Below are 16,899 nucleotides of genomic sequence, written 5' to 3'. Positions count from 1 at the left end.
TCACAGGGACCGTCTTTTGCTCAGCTGGTAACTCTTTTCCTGTCTGTGACCCGTGAGTTAATCCAGCCCTCACTGCCTCCCCACCCTCCCGCTGGTCCTAGGATTGTCCTAGGATTGTCATTTTGCAGATGCGGAGGCAGGCTCGGGGCTGGGACCTGCAGGCTGGCCGGGGCAGAGGCGAGATGGGAGTGCGGCCGCCTCCGGGGCTCTCTCCACCTCCCATCCTGCCTCTCTTCAAAGTGAGTCACCAGGAAGCCGGCAGCCAGAGGGCCAGGAGAGGTGGAGAGAGCCTCGGCCCCAGCTGCACGTTCATCAGAGGCAGTGTAGTGAAAGATCACTTGGCAGAAGATGAGCCACAAATTAAATTACTCAGAGCACACACGCTGCAACCAAAGCATTGTCTCGGAGAAGCAGAGCGTTTGCGTCTCCAAGCTGGGCTCAGTTATAGGCCAAAAGGAGCCGCCGCTGCCCGTGCACTGGGCTCAGGACCCCAGACACAACCAGGGGCCACCTCCTGGCCCTGCCCTCGTCCCCAGCCCCCTCCTGTGATAGCGGCCCCCAGCCTTGGCTCTGGGGGGCCCGCGAGGAGGACGCCTGCTTCAACTGACACTCTGCCCGGAGACCACAAGTTTATGAATCCCAGAAGTTTCACTTGCTCAGGTCAGGAGCAGAGCTTGGCTGCACTTCGAGAAGACATTTTTCTCTGTCAGGCAACAGAACGCAGCACAAAGACGCCAGCTGTGAGGCCTCAGAGCCCAAGTCTCTAATTAAAACAGTGGAAAATTAGATAACTTCACAGATTCATCACTGCCGCCACCGGCTGTCAGAGGAAAGGCTTCAGGGGTCACTCCCACCTCCAGTTTCTGTGCCGACGGGGTCCCTCCACTTGGCCTGCGTGTGAGTGTGTGTGCGTGCGCACGCGTGTCCGCGTTTTCTCTTCCTCTTGTTCTAGGCTGTCTTTTCTTTTTCTTTCTTTTTGTGCCCTGTCCATAAAATCGACAGAGTCTAGCGGTCGACCAAGAAGAAGGAATTTCCTCAGACAGCGACCCATCCACTCCCTGAGCTGAGGAGCTGTTACTGTCCACGGTGACCTCACGTAACATCTCGTTTAATTCTCCCGATAACCAGGAGAGGTGCTTTCATCAACTCTGTTTTACAAAAGCAGAAACTGAGGCCGCGTGAGCCTGGTACCTGGTCAGGTGACCCAGGCAGAGGCTGAGCTGGGGCTTGAACCCAGCTCTGTCCTACTCGGAAGACCTTGCACCTCGCCCCTACCGGACCTGACCCCATGTAGACTCTGCCACTGTTAAGTGTCCAGAAACCCAAGGGATGCACACGGTGGGCGAAACACTTACTGTGTTTCGTGAGCATAGCCTGCTTTTCCTCACCCAAAGCAGCACGGGTTAGGTAGTATAAATATTCCCATTTTACAGGGAGGGAAATTGAGGCTTAGAGATTGGAGCAGACAACATGGGCCAGCTCCTAGCTCTTAACCCTTACAGTTCCCAGCACCCAGATCTCCTCTGGTCACTGGAGCCTGCTCTGCCCCGCATGTTGGCCACCCTAAGTGCTGGGTGTGATGCCCCGGGGGCATAAATACCTGAGCCACCTCGTGTCAAGCAGAATAATTCTGAGTTGTGACCTGTGTGATTCCACAGGGGTTCACAGCCTGGGGGTGGCGACAGTCAGCAAGTGCACAGATCAACGTGTGATGTGACGTGAACTAGCGACACGTGCAGCGAAGAAGTGGAAAGCAGGGTGGGGGCTGCCGAAGATGGGGGTGTGCTGGTCAGGGAGGGCCTCTCGGAGGAGGCATTTATTGGTGTATGGACCTGAAAAAAGTGAGCCAAGGCACCATGAGGGGGTTTGGGGAGAACGTCGAGGCAGGCAGAGCAGAAAATGGTGGTCGTTAGCATTGCCGTCATCACCGGCACCATCGGCGTCACCACCACCACCACCACCACCACCATCAATGTCTGTTATCATCACCATCATCACCGTCATGTCTATTACCACCACCTTCAGCACCATCACCGTTCCAGTTTCCAATTCAGCTGGTCTGGGGTGGGGCACAGTGGCATTTTTAAAAGCTTCCCAGGTGATTCTAATGGACAGTCAGGGTTGGGAGCTACTGTCCCAGACTAAAACACCTGATTGGCAAAATTTCCTTTCAAAATTCCATACTCACAAAAACTCTAAGGTTGATCTCCTCACCCATCCCATTTTACAGATGGGAAGAGAGACTTAGGGTACAGCCTCGAGCCAGGCCACAGGCCCGTCGGCTGTGTGGTGTCCGCGGCATCCTGGCACTCACCCTCTTAGCTATCGCTCTACGTCCCGTCGAGTCAGCAGGACCTTCAGAGCAGAATATGTGCCCAGGGAATCCCTGTGGATGGGCTGAGGCTTGTTTCCGATCCAGAGGCCCCTACTTCCATCCCAGGACACCTCCACTCCCCATCTGTGCCCCAGATTAGCCTGCTGCCTTTCAAGGAAGAGAGCCATCCAGGGGAGGCCATAAAATATCTACAGGCGACAGTATCGATCCATGCCGTGGTTGCTGTTTCTCACGTTATTGAACCCCACTCGGTGTAACATTCTAAGAAGCATCTCTACAACTGTTCATTTGCGGCAACCACACAGGAAGGCTGCCCATTATTTCCCTATTTTTTTCACGTGAGCAAACCTGAGGCACAGAAAGACTAAGACGCTCGCCCAAGGTCACACAGCGAGTGAGTAGCAGAGCCAAGGTCATGCATAAACACAGCCTTACCGGGACCCCCAACTCCATCTTCTCCACCCCTCTCCTCACACCCGCTTTTGAGGGAAGACACAGCCTGGAAACAAAGGCTCCAGGTCCGAGCAGTGAGAAGCTGAGGCAAGTCTGTCTCTGAGCCTCAGTTTGCGGGTCTGTAAATGGGGGATGATGTGCGTGCTTCCTCTGCTCTTCTCACATGGTTGCTGGGAGACTGAGGGAGAGGCAGTGCGGCCACTTGCCACGAACTTCCCTGCGCTCTGCACCTCTCACCCTGTTTCGTCTTGTCGTGTGCACGAGTGTGGCCGAGGCTTCTCAGCTCAGGGTAACTTTCAGCCCCTCAGCTCCCCGCTCCCGGCTGGAGGAGGCCTGAGAACAGCCTTTGGTCTTCAGGAGGCCTCTTGGTTCATGCCTGCGCGCAGACTGGGGCCTTCTGTTGCCCTGATCTGCCTCCCCATCTCACAGCCGCCACTCGCCCCCAGGCCGGATGGCAGGACCGGTGGGCACAGAAGCCAGGGCAGGAGCAGGCTGGGGGTGGAGGCTGGTCATCCAGACAGGGACGGGTCCAGAATCAGAACCCCTGGGACCCCGACTGCAAACGCATGTTCTAGAGCTCGGCACAGAAGAGGCTACGGGGAATCTGTGTTAGCAAAGTTCCCCAGGCAATTTTGTGGCCAGCAGATTGGAAACCCATTAATTTAATGTTTGTTCATCCAACAAGCATTTATTGGCCCCTGCTCTTTCTGCGGTGTGCCCAGGGTTCTGGCTGGCTAAGGGGCCGGCTCTGGAGCTGCGGCGTCTGGGATCGGGTCTGGGTCTTTCATACTTTGGCGGGTTATTTTATCTCTGCGGTTTGTTCATCAGTAACAATAACAATGGCTAAGCGCGTTGCCAGTTCACTGCAGGCAGCTATGGTGGTGTGCTGGTGAACGCTCAGCAGCGCGCTCTCTAGGGGAAGATCCCTGCTTTGTAGCATCTGCCGCACGCCACGGTGTAAGCGCTCTCCTGGCAGCTCATCTCCAGCTGTCACTGAACGTGGATGGAGCCGGGAATGCTCACAGCGACTTAGCATTTCCTCCATAGTGATTCAACAGACATAAATCACCTAAGAGCAGATAACAGTAAAGTATAGTAAAGTAATTAGGAAGTGGTGACTTCTTAGTGTTTATTACCTGTTTTTAATACAATTTATTTCAAGTGTCCAGAATTTAATTTTTAATAGTGGCAAACTTTCAAATTTTATTAAAATTTAATAGTTAGTGCTTGCAAGCTGGGACATGTTGGTTCCAGTGGTCCGCAGGGTGGCTGCTATGACCATTCCCCATCTTACAGATAAGAACCCCGGAGCACAGAGAGGTTAAGTAACGTGCTCAGGGTTGCAGGCTGAGCCACTGGGGATAATAGCCACCCCATCTCCTAGGTTATTTCAAGGATTCATGCATAGAATGCATTTAGATGAACGCCCAGAACCTAGTACATGCTTCGTCAACACTGTTTGCTGTTGTTCTGTTCCTACAAGCTGGGGATCCAAGCGCATCAAACACAATTTCTGTCCTTGATGAACTCACCATACAGGGGGGTGAGACACACACCTGCAAGGCATAATAGAGGCATCTACAGCACATACGCTGCATGGGCACAGTGGAAGAGTTGATCGGTTCTGTTTATGGGACCAGGAGGGCTTCATGGTGGAAGGAATATTTAAGCTGGGTTTTGAAGGATGAGTAGGAGTTCGCCAAGCAGTTTAATGAGTCAGGTGGCTAAGCCAAGTCACCTGTCTGGCCAGAGGAGCCTTATCTCCTTTTGCCGCCCCATTCCCCTGACCCGTCTTGCCACGAAGGTTGATGCAAACGTCATTCCCAAGTGGAGGCTCAGTGACTTATCTGGAGAGGCGAGTCCCTCACACCATCAGGTCTAACCTTGCCTGAGCTTGCCTGGCTGCATCTCCCAAGGAGGCTTCCAGATTGAGGCAGTGAGCCTGGCGGTTACAGGTGGTGAAATCTCTGGGTTTGAGTCGTGGCTCCTCCCCTGACTTTGTGATGCTGGGCACACTGGGTAATCTCGATCCATCTCAGTTTCCCCATCCATAAAGGGGGAGCCATGACTGCTCCTACCTTGTCAGGCCACACAGGAGACACGAGACAGTGCCTTCCTACTTAGCACAGTGCAGGGAACAGAGAAAGTGCTCCAAACAGAGAAAGTGCTCAGAGTGTGGGCCAGCCCCGGCAACCGTGACGGTCCACGCTGGCCGTGCCTGCGAAGGCTGTCGGGCGTGTGAGCCCGGGGAGCTGGGCGGCGCGTGCAGGACCAAGGAACATCCCTGGAGCTGCAGAGCCCACCCAAACCCAGCCCCGCAGGCCCCGCGGCCAGCTCGGCGTGGGCGTCAGGAAGCCGGCGGCCACGTCAAAGCAGGCGGTCGCCGTGCCCTGTCCCACGAGGTAAAAGCATTACGGGTGATGCTGCCGTGCAGTAGCCCCACCTTGCAGCCCTTCCTTTGAACTCTGACAGCAGCTTCACGTGTGCATGTGGCTGCCAAGCCAGCGTGTCTGATGTCCTTTCCGGCTTTTGTAATGTCACTTCCCGTCGGGGACGGGGTGATGCGTTATTGATGTAGAAAAGTCACTTTCTGGCATAAAATTCCCCGACGTATAGAACGTCAGCATGAAAGGACCTTCTGGTTCGGATGTGAGCAGTTCAACTTATTGGGCTTTTTCATTTCTTTCTTTCTTCTTCTAAGTTGGCCACTTTGGGGATTATCCATTTGGAAACATGTACCTGTGGAAATAGTGTCACCAAGGGGAAGGCCGTCATCTTCTAGAAATGCTCAGTTCCTTGGAAATTAATCGTTGGTGGATTTCATGTGAGAATCAAATGTGAAGAGACCAAGAAATCATAAAGGCAAAGCTCTTGGATCTTTGCCGAGTGGTAGCGTTTGCAGTGACCATGATACGGTATGACTAATACAATTACTAAAACATACTCTGGTACAATATACTATACTATAATATAATGCGAGCAGTATAGAGCATCAGCAGAGACTTTTGTAAAGAACCAGATAGTAAATATTTTAGGCTTTGCAAATTGTACCGTCTGTGTCGCACTTACTCAGCTGTGCCATTGCAGCAGGAAAACAGCCACAGATGATACCCTGAGGAACAGGCATGGTCGTGTTCCAGTTAAACTTTATGTGCTCTCATGAGAAATCTCCTGTTTTCGGTTGTGGGAACACAGTCTGGCTGTGGTCACAGGCACCCCTGGCTTGGGTGTCAGAACAAGTTAAATGAGAACCGTGGCTTCGCTTCCCTCCGTGAGAAGTGAGACCTTTGGGAAGTTATTTCACACCTCGGAGCCTCAGTCGTACCACCTGTAAAGTGGGGGTGAGGACGTTGTGTGAAGCACTGGTTTGCAGGGAAGTTAAAGAGGAGATTCGTGTGAGATGCCGAGGACAGCGCCCGGAGGAGGGGGGTGAGATCGTGGGCGCCGTCCTGGTTGAGGATGACGAATGACAACGACGACGACGATGATGATGGTGGTGATGGGGGATCTCCACGGGAGGAGCAGGGGCCAGCCCTCTAGACTCTACCTTGCTGCTGACCTGGGTGACCTGCGCAAATCTGTGGCCCTCCCACCGGGCTTCAGTTTTCTCACCTAGCAGGTAAGGAGGTTGGACTGGTGATGCCCAGGCTACCTCTTCTCTCAGTGCCTCTGGGATCTGCAGGTCCCTTGAGGACGCCTAATCTCGCAGTGGGCACTAGCTAGACGGGTGCTGTTTTTAGCCACCTCACCCAGGGGCAGAGCAGGGAGTCAAGGGCTGCAGTCACCCGAAAACCTGGACGGCGTGGGAAAGCCGCCACCCCACGCTCCGCGAGACTTCGGCTAGACACGCCTTCATTCACTTGTTCGTGTGTTCCTTCAGAAACTCTCGGGCGTCTGCTGTGAGTGGTGTGACGCCAAAGTGATGCCGGTGGGAATAAGCAGAGGAGCTCACCGCCCCTAAGACTTACTGTCATGGAGACCTCTGCGGGGAGAGTCTGATCTGGCTGTGGTCACGGCAGTGGGTTGAATTGTATCCCCCAAAGATATGTCCGTGTCCTAACCCCCAGAACCTGTGATATGACCTTGTTTGGAAATGGGGTCTTCAGAGACGTAATAAGGACCTGGAGATGAGATCACCCTGCATTTAGGGTGGATCCTGAATCCAAGGACACATGTGCTTCTAAGAGATGCGGGAGGAGACTACGCAGACACAGGGAAAGGCCATGGAGGACAGAGGCAGAGACCAGAGTTGTGTGGCCACAAGCCAAGGGGTGCCTGGGGCCACCAGAAGCCGGAAGACGCAGGATGGACCCTCCCGCTAGAGCCTCCAAAGGGATCGTGGCCCTGGGGACACCTTGATTTTGGACTTCTGTCTTCTAGAGTATGAGAGAATACATTTCTGTTGTTTTAGGCCCCCAGGTTACCGTCATTTGCTGTGGCAGCCCCAGGACACTGGTCCCATCACTGAGCCAGGGGCTGCTGGGAGAGTTGAGCCTAGATTCTCCCTTGGACTCAGTCACGCCTCCAGCATGACACTCTTGTCCCTTGAGGAAATGCCATCTCCCGATAAGTGGAAATGTTTTTGCAGTAGATACACTGCAGGTCCAAACTTGTTAATGAGGTTCAATGTCCTGTTTCGATTCCTGGGTCAACGCTGGTGCAGAAAGGATGTTTCAGATTCTGCGTGGACCAGTGTGTTCGGCCAAGTGTGTGTCACGTCGAGAAGCGAGTTCTCTGCGTGTGTGTGTGTGTGCGCGCGCGCACGCACGCACACATTAAGTTTTGTTATTCATTAGAGATCAAAAGGAAGGTTTTAAACAGTTATAAAAGCTACATGATGTAATGCAAAATACAAGATAACACTATGGATTATAATTAGTTAACTTCCCACGTTCTGTCTTTTTGTTCAATTTGTTTGTTCTTGTTCTGAGCTCCGTTTGGGCTTTATCACTCGTTCAGGTTTGGTCCACGAATCCTTATCAGTTGTGCGCAGTGCCTTGGGGGAACCCATCTGATTACCCTACTTTGGAAAATTAGTCTCTGAGCTTCGGTTTCCTCGTTAAACATGGTGCTAGTACAGGGGACTCAGGGTCGTTGTGAAGATAAAGGAGCTGCTTTTTAGGGTAGGTGCCTCGTGCCGTGCCTGCCCACGGAGGTGCCTCGTATGCGTCCTTCCCTGGAGAGGAGCTACCGAAATGGCGCTCGCGGGAAGCATCCTTCACCCTGCACTGTTGGGAAGTGAAATGTTTCCCCATAGTTTTTTAGAGAATGTGATGTTCCCAAAGGATCCCCCTCCTCCGCGGCCCTCAAACAAAGAAAAGTAAAAACCCAAACCCGCCTTTGATGAAAATGATTCTAACCCGGAGACAACATCTCAGGCCAAACTTGGACTGAGAATGGCTTGCCCACAGCTGATGTCATCGCCTGGCAGAAAGGTCAGGCCAGGAGAGGACACGTGGGGTTGGAGAGCGGACCCTCGCTCCACGTGCCCTGCCCCCAGACCGAGAGCGGCCATCTTCACAGAGCAGAGAAGGCTCCTTGCCCATGACGATGCAGCTTTGCTGTTGGGAAGGCATGGGGTCATGGGAGGACCCAGCTTTATCCAGGCTTGGATTTGGGTCCCCACTTGAGGTGATCACTTAACTTCTGTGAGCCCCAGAGTCGGTCTACAAGAGCTTCACGATAAGAACCTCACGGGGCTGATGGAGGGACTGGACGAGACAGGAGGTGGTGGAGATGGTGACGGGCCCCTCCCCTAGCCTAACAGAGCTGTGCAACGATGCCTGCCTGTGCCGTAGTGAGTTCTCCGTCAGGGGAGGCATCCAAGCACTTATGGGGGTCCTGCAAAGAGGACTTGAGCACAGAGAAGAGTGTTGCCCTGAGGACCTCGAGGTCCCACCCTTCTGCAATCTCTCTCACATCGTCAGGTACCATTGGGCAGAGCCCAGCTACACACAGAGCCCCAGCCTTTCCCCCGTCCCTGCTCCCCCCGTGGTGACAGTGACCCCAGGGCAGAGGCTACACAGCCTGCAACTGGGTCCTCCCCATTCACTCTAGAGCCTCTTCTAAACAGTGTTCGCTACTAGCCCAGAAATAAGCAAGTTCATTTTATAATATCTTATTTGGGTCGCTTTTAAAACTTGAGAGCCTTGCTTTAAAAACTCTTAATACCGGATCTCTCTGTCTTTATATCCATGGCAATTCTCTGGGGGAGAGGCTCTCCACCGCGCCCCACACCCCACCCCGTTATCACACCCCCTCAGATCCTCAGTTTTGAAAGGTTTTTTTTTTTGCTACCAAATGATAACAGCTTCCTCATTCCTTGCTCATCACACACACTTGTGGCCACCAATCTGAGCATGAGATAATCAGCGCGACCAGTGCCAAAAGCAGTGAAAGTTGACCTTAAAGTCACGCTGATTTTGGTTCATGTACAATTTCTGTTAGGTTTTGTGAAATTAGGAAAATAGGTCCTGGGTCACCACCGTAATCTGCTCAGAATGACGGAGCTGCAGCCTCCCTCCCTCCCCTCCATCCTCCCTCCCCTCTCTCCCTCTTTGTTCCCTCAGTTAGTCGCCATTCCTTTATCAAGCAGTAAACTGGACATCCATCCCCTAAATCACCCACTCCTTTGTCAATTTTCAGGAAGCCTTTATTGGGTGGACCCTTCGTGCCAGGCCTGTTAGCCCCTGCGGGTACAGGAGGAATAGGCAATGTCCTGTCCTCGTGGGATGTTTTCCTAGGGACGAGATGAAAGGCCGCATGGAGGAACCACCATTTTCGAAACGATTAGTCAAGGGAAATCCTGCATCTGTGGGAGGACACCAAGGAGAACTGACGGTACAGGGTGGGGTTTAGTTTGTTCCCGCAGCATAACGTAGCCTGTCGGGACTAATACAGAAATCAGTGCCGGCCGTGGGTGTTGATATAACAGAAACCTAGAACGTGCGGCATCCATTGGCTTAGCGGTCAGACAGCTGGGATCTGTGCTAACCAGACCCCCCGTCACTCTGGCTGCAGCTGATACACCTGATGAACCCACAGACCTCGGGAAAGAGGTTGGAACACAGTGCAAAATACATGGCGATTGGCCACGCTTGGCAAAGCACGATAAAAAGGGCCAGGCTCCAGGAGGTGCTCATTTGCGGCAAAAATGAAAGGGAATCAAAGGTTTGCAATATTGAAAAGCCAGACGCTTCTCAACATCACAACGACAAAAAAAGCGAAGTCGAAAGTACTCAAAGGTCCGAGAAAACCTCTGTGACTGATTTTAACTAAGTTTTCTCAGGGCCCAGAGCAGACGCATGGTGTGGTACCCAGGAAGTGCTTTCGGTTGGGCAAAATGACTCATTGCAGAGATTAATGGGGAGACCTTCCCAGAGAAGCCCACCCCTTCCAGGCAGCCCCCTCTCACACCAGAAAGAGAAGCACAGGAGACGACAAAGCAAAGAACTATGTCTGAGCACCACATCCCGGAAAGGCGCCCCGGGGCGGGTTCATTGGCTCATGGGACCCTCTGCAGGGAAGCAGGAGGGAGGCTGGCTGGGTTTTGATGAGGGTCACACTGCCAGGGAAAGATGAGCTCTCCCACCTTCTACAGGCAGAATGTGGCTCCACGGAGGGCATGCCCTGACACCCACTTCACAGGGGCCCAGGAGGATGAAGGGCAAGGAGGAATCTTCCCAGGGCAAGAGAGGCCCAGGGGGCTCGGCCAGAGCCCGTTCCCGCCTGCAGGGCGGCGCCCTCCCTCTACCTGCCGTAGACCAGGTCCTCCTTCTGGACGGGACTGCTGACTGGGGTTATTCTGACCCTCCTCCCCAGCCCCCACCTCCGCACGTCGGGGGGCGGGTGGAGGGCTTGTCCTTTTAACTCAGAGGCTCCGCGAAGAATCTCCACATCTCCTTCCGTCCTGCAGATGGACCACCACGCGTCGCCCACAGAGCCTGGGCTCGGAGCTGGGATCGTCCCTGGTGGGACTGCCAAGTTGTCTTGATTGGAGAGGGGTTGAAAACGTTTTTGTGTGGGATGGAGGGAAGCAGAGGGGCAGACTGTTGAGACGGTAACGCCCTGCTGCTTTTTACCTATGGCTCTGTAACAAATGACCCCAGTGCTTACTGGTTTAAAACGGTTACTTACTATTACTGTATCTTCGTCTTTGGTGGGTCACGAGTGCAGAAAAGATGCAGCGAGTTCGGTTTATCTTCACAGCTCAGGTGGAAGCCTTTCGCAGCTCGGGCTGGGACGGCAGGGAGGGGCCGGGTGGTGCATTGTGTCCCTTTCTGCCTGGGGCGCTTGGGCTGCTGCAAGCACAACGGCCTTGGAGAAGGAGGACTTCTTACTGGCAATTTCAGGACTTCCAGAGGATGGAAGGGGGACTTACAGTCCTCTGAAAGGCCAGGCCTGGAGCTGGCTCGGTGTCGCTTCCGGACTCACTTGTCGAGTCAGAAATCTACCCAGACTCAAGACTAGGGCCGTAGGCCCTGCTGTTGGTGGGGAGCATGTCAAAGTGCCAAGTACTTTATAGGCTCCCCGACATTTCCAACCCCCGACAGTCAGCTGCTGCCCTAGAGTTTTCCCAAGGCGATTCCGTGTAACAAGCGGCCCCAGCGTGGCAGTGGCTCCTGCCCTGTGCCGGGCTCTGGACTACGTTCCGTCTCCCCCATGGTTCTTTGTTCCCAGAATCTGGGTGGCAATAAAAGGAATGAAGGACTGACACATGCCGCGTCGATGAACCTTGAAAACACCACACTGAGTGAGAGAAGCCGGACTCAGAAGGCCACACGTATGATTCCATTTGTATGAAACATCCGGAACAGGCAAATCCGCAGAGACAGACAGAATCGCAGTAGCGACTGCTAAGGGCAGGCGTTCCTCCCTGAGGTGACGAAAACGTTTTAAAATGGCCATGGTGACGGTTGCACATACGTGTGAATATACTAAAAGCCATTGAATTGCACGCTTAAGAATGGCATTGGGGGTAAAACTGCCCTTGATTCATGAAATAAAGGATTGACATTTTCCAAATCCAAGGGATTCTCACAAGCTCCACTTCACCCTTCCTTTGGGCCACTGGACAAGACGGGAGTCACGAGAGCTTGGGCTTCGGGGTCAGGGCTGCCCCACTCTGGCTGTGTGACCTTGGGCAAGTGTCTGAGCTTTCGCTGCTGCTGGTAAAAATAGGATGATAAGCGCACCTGCCTTTTAGGTACCATTTTTGAAGATGGCATCCAATAGGCCGGGTCAGTTCTCTGAGCAGGCCTGGCCCGCAGGGAGCTCTCAGCACAGTGTTTGCCCTGCTCGGGTTGCTGTTGTACTGTATGGAGGTGAGTCCAGTCCAGAGAGGTGAGGTGGCTGTCAGAGGGCCTTGGAGGCCGGCGCTTCCCGCCCCCACTTCCACATTCCGGCTGCAGCTAAGTTGGGAAGTCGGCCCCCGGCTGACGGGACCAGCTGCATCGTCCTTGGGGTCCAAGTCGGGCTCCGCCGTCGGGCCCAGTGCTTTTGTGGTGCTGATGCCAGACCTCCAGCAGGCCCTGCAGTTGTGGTTTGGAGAAATAAATGACATGCTGATTACTTAATCCTAAAACAACGGGAGTTTTCTCTTTTTCAAGGGGCAATGACAGGAAGCTGGCAGGGTTGCAGAACTGGCCACATAAGTCCCAGGCTCCTTTCTGGGGTGGAGGGAGGTGTAGGTGCTGGAGCAAGATTGAGCGGGGGCTTAGGGGTGGCCTGTTCCCTGCGTTCTCCTCCTGGAGACTCAGCCACCTGCGTTTACAGCACCGCATCGCTGCAGGAGCAGAGACAGCAGAGCTGCGCCCACGCGGCCCCCGCCTCCCGGGTGGCCCTCCTCATGCCGTGCATGGGACCCATCCACCCACCCTTAGGCCACCTGACTCGTCTCTGGTCCCATCTCGCTAACCTGCCCCATCCGGTGATGTGGGACAAGGGCGATTAGCGACATCGGCCTCCCTGCGTGGGATTGCAAGTGCCGGACCGGCCCAGCTTTTCAGCTCTGTGCCCCTCGCCCCAGATCACAGGGTCAGCGGATAAGGGGAATCAGGAGCGATGACAGCAGGTGACCCGGGGGCTTCTAGCTCTGGCCATCTGAGTCCTGCAGCCGTGTGGCCGTGTGTGTGTGAGGAACTGGACACGCGTCATTTCACCGGGTCCCTGCAGCCTTACCCGGAGCTGCTACCGCCCCTGCCTGTTCTTCTCCCTCCCCTCCCACCCCACCGGGTCCAGAACACCCAGCGCCTCAGGCCCAGGCTCTCCCTGGCCCTGATCCCTTCGGCCTCAGCAGAAATGCCACATCGCTGCCCTCCTGCCCGGCTAGGACGGCCCCTCACCCGTTCCTAGCGGCGCCCTCAGTGCAGAGATCGCGCCTTCAAAAGATGATGGGTCGAGAAGGCGGGGCTGTATCTGGTGTGGGCTCATCCTAACACCGCCCCCCTCCCCCTCCCCTCCTCCCAGGGCCTGACACAGGGCCCTGGCCCAACAGTGAGGATGCGTGTGGCAGGAGGTGACTCTCAAACCCTCTCGATCGTGCCCGCTGTGTGTAGTTCATTTTACACTGGGACCCTGTTCCTGCAGGCGCGAGGAGTTGCAGGAAAGCTTCCCAAACAGTCCTCGCCTTCACTGACCCTTTCATTTTCCTTTCTATTCAATACTATTTCATTTCTTTAAAAGAGCGCTGGGTTCCGCCCACTGCATTGATTTCCCAGCACGGTGCAGAGACCCACAGTGTAAAGGACGCTGGTGTAACAAGGCCAACGTGTTTAAATTCCCCCCCTTTCTCATTTTGTGTGGGAACCTGAGGCCCAGGCACACAAAGTGACTTCTGAGGGCCTCAGGGTCAGAGCTGCTACGGCAGTCTCTGTCTTCACCCCCCTCCCTGGGCTGCCCCGTTCATTCTGGGAGCTGGTTGCAGAATCAAAGGCCGGACGGACTCTCATTTTTTCAGAAGGCGACTGGAAGCTCGGAGAGGGTGAGTAACTTGCCCAGAGTTGCTCAGCTAGAGAAGTGATGTGAGGATTCAGTTGCGCGCTGGGGCCTTGGGCCACGGTTCCAGAGGCCTCGGCTCTGTGTTGCATCCTTGTACCCCTTGGGGGTGAGGGGGTACTTTGTCCCCCTCGGGCTGAGTGGCCCCCAGCGTCAGCCCCTCCCAGGGCTGTCCTCTAGGGCTGCTGGTTCCGCTCAGAGCCGCTGGGGGCCTTCCCAGCTGCGAAGGCCGCTGCGTCTGCACAGAGATCGCCGCGTCTTTGACAGCTGAGACGCTTCTGCTGATTGACAAATGAGCTGGTACCTGGGTGTCTGGAGCAGAGTAATGACACCGAGTGTCAGCCCGAGGGCCAGCGGGCAGGCCAGATAAAAACAAGAGGCCAGGACGGCCTGGGGGCAGCCAGCCGGGCCCCCGCGGGCTCAGCATCTTCCTGCAGGGCGGAATCAGTCACTCCTAACGCTAAGTCCGGGCACGCTGGGTGGTCCTGTGCCGGCCACTTGTCAACCCCCGCTTCTCCCACACCTCGTTCCCCTTCCTTGGGTCCTGCCGACGTGACAGTTCCCTCCCGTCAATCACTCAGCAACTCAAGTATTTATTAAGCCAGACATTGCCCTGGGCTGGCAATAATAACAACGACAAGAGGGACAACAATAACAGTAAGGGTCTCAAAAAAATGCATGACTGGCCTTCATAATTCATGTAATCTTCACAACAACTTTTGAAATAGATACTATTTTATCAGCTTATTTTTCCTTTTTTTTTCTAATTTATTTTTTGACTGCGTTGGGTTTTCGTTGCTAGGTGTGGGCTTCCTCTAGTTGCGGCGAACGGGGGCTACTCTTCATTGCAGCGTGCGGGCTTCGCATAGCGGTGGCTTCTTCTGTTGCGGAGCACGGGCTTTAGGCGCGCGGGCTTCAGTAGTTGTGGCACGCGGGCTCAGTAGTTGTGGCACGCGGGTTCTAGAGCGCAGGCTCAGGAGTTGTGGCGCACGGGCTTAGTTGCTCTGCAGCATGTGGGATCTTCCCAGACCAGGACTTGAACCCGTGTCCCCAGCATTGGCAGGCGAATTCTTAACCCACTGCAGCACCAGGGAAGTCCCTTTATCAGCTTTTATAGGTGACAAAGCTGGGTTACAGAGAGGTGAATCGGTTCACCCCCTGCCATGTAGTAAGTGTTGGGGGCAGGATTCATTCATTCACCTGAGCACATCTGTCTGGCTCTAGACTGGCGAGGGGCACGTGGGTGGAAGGTACACAGCTCTCCTCTAGGCTTTCTTGCTCTTAGAAAGAGACACAAAGAAGAAACAGTTTGTGGGGGTTTTTTCCCCTTGGATACTGGGACATCTGTAAGTGACAGCTGGAGCCGTGGCAACCATTTTGTGACAGTGAGGAAGAGGCTGATATGCTGACGATGAAAGAGCAGCAAGAGGGAAGGACATGGGTTCCTGATGAAGACTCTGAATTAACCAACCCTGGAGCCTCTGAGCCACCAAATTTCTTTTCCTGCAAAATAATGTATTTTCCTTATTGTATAAAATGACTTGGATTGGGTTTCTGCGACTTAGAGCCAAACGCCTCCGGTCTGATTCATGGACTAGGAAGGGAGACACCCTTCAGAGTAATCCTCCTGCGGGGAAACTTCACAACAAATATAAGTGCTCAGTAAGTGGGGGTTTTCATGACGACAAGGATGACAGTGACAGTGGTGATGGTGACGCGAATGATTCTGCTTTCCCTGTCACTTTGGGAGACCTGACGTCTGGACGATGCACGTTTAGTATTTACAACCCGTTTCCACTCAGGCTTGAACAGAATAATCTCAGGGGAGGCAAAGGATGACAAGGAGCACAGCTTTGGGTCGATCTTGGAAGGCCAGCTTCTGCTCTCCGCTTCTCAGAGTGGCTGCCACAGACCGAATCACAGCAAATGCAGGGCCCTTGTGTTCCCACATTCAATCCCCAAGTCCATCCTGTGAAGTAGGTACTATCCTTATCCTCCTTTTACAGGTGGGAGAACTGAGGCCCAGAGATATTTAAGCAGTTTATCCCTGACGACACAGAAAGAACTGGTGAAACCAGGACTTGAGTTCAGGTCTGGCAAACTGTTTAAGCAGGAGAGTGAGGGGCACTGAGTGTGCTCATCGGGGTCCACGGGAATGCAAACCGCTGTGATCTTGAAGACAGCTACATGCAACACGTGCACAGAGGGGGCCCAGAAATCTTTTCTCAGAACATCCATCCTATAGACGGAAAAGCTCCAGCATGTGAGGAGCTTACATCCTTATTTACAAGGATGTCTGTTAGAAGCAAGAGCAGAAGCAAGAAAACAGACAACCCAAACAACCTGGACACAAGAAGAGCATCCCTCCCTGTGGAGCGGGGAGCTGTGAGGTCCCAGCAGCTGATGAAGGAGGAAGAGGTGGAGAAGCCTCAGGGAGGCCATCCACAGGAGGAGAGGAATAAATCCACCTGCAGAATAACGTTTAAGGTTTAATCTCATTGGGGTCAAAAGTATGGGGATGAAAGCTCTATTTGGTTATATATGGCTGTGTTTGATTATGTCAGCATAAGGCAGGCAGGGACGGATGTGCACGGCGCTCACACACAGAGCAGAAACTAACAAGGGGAGGCGGAGAGAGCGTTACAAAATCTCCTTTAAAAGGGGTGTGATCAGGACTCCTCTGGTGGTCCAGTGGTTAAGACTCCATGCTCCCGGGCTTCCCTGGTGGCGCAGTGGTTGAGAATCTGCCTGCTAATGCAGGGGACACGGGTTCGAGCCCTGGTCTGGGAGGATCCCACATGCCGCGGAGCAACTAGGCCTGTGAGCCACAACTACTGAGCCTGCGTGTCTGGAGCCTGCGCTCTTCAACAAGAGAGGCCGCGATAGTGGGAGGCCCGTGCACCGCGATGAAGAGTGGCCCCCGCTTGCCACAACTAGAGAAAGCCCTCGCACAGAAACGACGACCCAACACAGCAAAGATAAATAAAAATAAAAAAATTAAGAAACTCCTACCCCCAACACCTTCTAAAAAAAAAAAAAAAAAGACTCCATGCTCCCAACGCAGGGGTCCTGTGTTCTGTCCCTGTTCAGGGAGCTGGATCCCACATGCACGCCGC

This window comes from Lagenorhynchus albirostris, chromosome 19 (genome assembly GCF_949774975.1).
Source record: "Lagenorhynchus albirostris chromosome 19, mLagAlb1.1, whole genome shotgun sequence".
NCBI classification, from domain to species: Eukaryota; Metazoa; Chordata; class Mammalia; order Artiodactyla; family Delphinidae; genus Lagenorhynchus; species Lagenorhynchus albirostris.
Note: the sequence above shows the minus strand (reverse complement) of the source record.